The sequence below is a fragment of the Tinamus guttatus genome, unplaced genomic scaffold (genome assembly GCF_059628265.1).
Source record: "Tinamus guttatus ecotype Peru unplaced genomic scaffold, ASM5962826v1 Tinamus_guttatus_pri_ptg000010l, whole genome shotgun sequence".
Classification (NCBI taxonomy): domain Eukaryota; kingdom Metazoa; phylum Chordata; class Aves; order Tinamiformes; family Tinamidae; genus Tinamus; species Tinamus guttatus.
Genome location: NW_028288544.1, coordinates 4,846,944 through 4,851,087, shown reverse-complemented (window position 1 = coordinate 4,851,087; position 4,144 = coordinate 4,846,944).

Genomic DNA, 4,144 nt, shown 5'->3' with positions numbered 1-4,144 from the left:
TGAATGTGGTGTCATCTCTGGGGGTCCCGTAGGCTTCACTGACTGTATTTGCTAGCTGTAATTCTCAGGAAAATAAAGGTTATAGGCTAAATCAGTCAAGGACAATTGATATACCACCAACAACGGAGTCTTAGGTCACATGAGGCTTTCCAGGCAGTAAATGTGACGAGCACTGGGGTTTTTTTTTTGCACAAAACCCAGAGGATCGCTCATAATTTCTCCTCTTTGTTGCAGACAGGTGAATGTACTCCAGCAATCGCCAGTGATGACCATGGTTCTGACCAAACTTTTTGTTCTCAGTGCTCTGTCATCTCCTGTTTGCTCTCATGAATGCTGTGCAGGATGGATGGAGCAAACACAGTCCTGGAAAGGGAGAGCGAGCTTCTGAAAAGCCTCATGGAGAAAGCCCTTATCTTGCTCTCAGGAGCCAAATGCATATTCCACAACTGCCCCAGAAGCAGTTGTGGGAGGTCTTGTGATAGTAAAAATGTAAAGTGAAGCATCCCATCAGCCACAGTTTCCAGGTGTGTCACGGTCAAACACCAAGGATGGACCGTGACGGTGGAGCTCAGCAGACCCTGCACTGTAAGTGCCAATGCCTGTGGTGAACACAGGTGCGTGAGGCGGCAGCGGAGAGCAGCCGTGACGGGGCTGCAGCAGCCCTTGGGCTCCCGAGGGGAGCGCGGCCGCCTGCGCCCCGGCCCTCTCGCGCGTGGCCGTGTGGGGCTGTAGAAATGCCCATCTGTCTGCAAGTCCTGAGGCAGAACTGCAGCCCACAGACTACAGCAACGTTTGTAAGAGATTCTTTCAGATCCCAGACCTCAGAAAGAGAAGGTTGACTGCTAGGAGACAGAGCTCCTGGCTGAGGGCTACACACCAGCAAATCCTGAGAAGACTGAAAACTTTGAAGTCACTGCTGGTTCAGGGCAGCTCCTGTAAGAATCAGGAGGAGGGTTTCCACTGACTTCACTGGGATATTCTAATTCAGCTGTTTTAATTCATCTCAATGGCATATATTTATGGGTCCATTACCCAGTTACTGATATTCAGAATACTAGAATAATAGAATCTCCTAACATTTTACTTGAGCAAACTGGAACTGAAAACATACTGCTCTCTCAGTGAACACAGAGAAAATACAGGGGATTTTTTTTGGTTTTAGTGATTAAAAATGTAAATTAAATTGTTCAAAAATTGCAAGTCAAGGTTCCATCTCTAATCACCTCTAAGTGTTGTTACTTAACTGATGATATAATCTAATTTAATGTAATCATTAGATTTGAAGTGTTCTTGTTCTGTTAAGTGATATCTTGATTTCATCAGCCTCTCCTCTAATTACAGCATGGCACTCTCATTACTATTTTATCAGCCCCATTGAGGGGTGTCTACCTCCACTACCACAATTCCTACAGGCTACAGTTTGCACCTGAGCTAGAAAACAGTGGGCTTGATGCAAGAAAATAGGGTAGAAAAGTTTCATAATCTATTTTCTGACAACTATAATCTATTCAGAAAATACTTAAATGGTATGAAATTTCACACTTTTAAGCTAAAGCTATTTGATATGAATTGTAATAAAATTGCAGTTGAATACATTTTTTGTGTGTCAAGGAATGTTGCCCGTAGAGCAAAAGCATCTCCCAGAAATGCTTTAGTCTCCGATTTGATGTTTGCTGCTGTGGAGGCTGCTCTGTAAAACTGCCTGTGAAGACTCAGTGATTGCAAGGCACCGGCCCCGAGCTGCAGGCCATTCAAAGGCTCCCTTTAATCCCAGAGAATTTGGATTATTACCCCTGAAGTCAAAGACAGATGGAACCAATTTATACCATAAAAACAGTTATCTCCGTGAGGATAATGAAGAGAATGAAACTTGAGCAGTACTTTGGGGTTAGGCTGTTTGGTAGGTTTCACTCTATTCTCTCTCATTTGTTTGGTTGCCTTTTTTAAAAAAACAAACAGCACCTGCAATACCCACACGCTTGCCCTTATGTGGAAAGTTGAGCCTGTAGATTACTACATCTGCATCTGTTGCCACCTATATCCATGACAAAAAGCAAATAACTTCTTAAAAATAAGCACAATTCTAGACCATATAAATAAACCACACAAAGGATGACGACAAAAAAATACACATTGTTTCTTGGTATCTGCACATATGCTTCTTTTGGACAGCATCTTCACATGTTCCTTCATGTTTCACTTTTTTATGCTTAGCATGACATATATTAGTCATATTAGGAATTCAGGGAAGAACAGCAGAATAGGGATATATGCTTCTATGCTGAGCAGCGTGTTAAACATCTGCAGGCATATACTACACACATGTAAGTCCAGAAAAAAATAGACTTAACATAAATCTTATCCTTTTTTAGAGGAAAGTCAGCTTTTTCTTCAGTGTAACAGCACAGACATTTTCTCTGACAAACATGGATTAACTTTTCTATTTTAGTGTTTATACGTTCATCAGTCGTTCAGAAGGGGAAGTAGTTGAGAGTGAAAGTTGGTGTTAAACCAGCAGAGGGAGCTGCAAAATCTGAATTCTCTTCACAGACAGCAATACCCTTTTCAGAACGAATGCTCTGAAAAATACCATTTCTTGGCCACTGAACCCTATGGCTACCCGCCTTGATCTAAGAGAGCTCTGTAATGCCATTGTCTGTATTTGGAAGAAATGATGCTAATATAATAGGAAGATATTCCACTGATGAAATAATATGCCAGACTTTTGAATAGAGCACATACGTTCGCTCATTACCTGGCAGGAAGCCTTGCCTATGAAGCGATGATTACGCGCCAGACTCCAGCACGAAATTGTCTTTGCCAGCCCAGATATCTGATAACTCAAGTGCCCCCTTTTGGTTCACAAAAGAGACCTTTTACTGATTATAGCTTTATCAGTACTAGAATTAGCTGTAGTATGGTGACCACTGAAAGGACTTGGAGCTGAGGGTCGGATCTGAAACGTTTTTATTCTTGAGCAGGCCAGCGCTGAGCAAACCCAGAGTGTCCCTGCAGCCTCCCCTGGGCACGGACTTCACCTGGACCTTGCTGGCACTACATGAACCACCTCCTCAGTGCAGGGCAAGGAAGTGCTCGGGACAAGGACTGTTACTGGAAAACATTTCACTGTCCAAATGGTTGAATCCCAGTGCAATCGTGGGGTGGTCTGTCAGCCTCTTTCCAGATGTCTTTGCTAATGCTGAGGGGCTGCTTCTGCTTTTAATTACTTGCTTTAGCAAAAGGAATCGGAGAGACACTGAATATTCCCTCAGGGAAATGTACTGTCATCGAGAGGTGAATATATGTCTGCCCAGAGCTCGTGCACAGAACATACAGTCACTGACTGAAGCTGTGCAGGCTGAGACAGAAGTTAGTAATGCGGAGAGGGAATTAAGGCTCAAAGACAAGCCCCTGCATTGCTTCTAAGGTGGAAACTTTTGAGATACCGTCAGTGTGAGGCTTATCTTGGGGACAGACTTCCAGAGGGGAGAGAGTATCGCCAGAGCCTCTTGAGATGCACCCCTCCCAAGCAGAAAGCTTTACTGGTGAGAACAGAAGTAAGCCAAAAGGGGAGGGGACTGTGGCAAAATCAGTGGAGTAGGAGCCAGAGATTTTTAATACGAAAGTACACTGACACGAGGAGAAATTCTAGACGTGATGTCAGTTTGGGAAGCATTTAAGCATCTGCTTAATTCCTCAGGGACCTTAGACTTGCTGCACTACTGAAAGTTTTCTGTGAGCAGTGTCTGAGGCTGGGCTGGCTCTGGCGCCTCTCGTCCTTTCCTCAGCAACTTGCTCGTGGATTAGCATGAGCATTAAGCTAGTGAGCATTAGCCTAATTGATAGCGGACGGGGGTGGATCTGACTGCTCTTGAAAACTCACCGGAGTGCTGGTGCGAGAGCCTCCCTCCCTCTGCGTGAGGGCAGCATCTCCTCTCCTCTGCCCTCCTTGCGCCCTGCGCAAACCCTGCCGAGTTACAGACCCGTGCGGCAGCGTCGGGGATGGCCACCACCTGCCACAGGCACGTTCGGGGATGCCTCTCTCTCCACTCTCCCCTGCTCCTTAGGGTGGTATCGCCAGGTTCCCTTTATCTCATCCATTACCGAATCCTCTCCTCCCAAATGCTGACAGCAGTGATGGGCT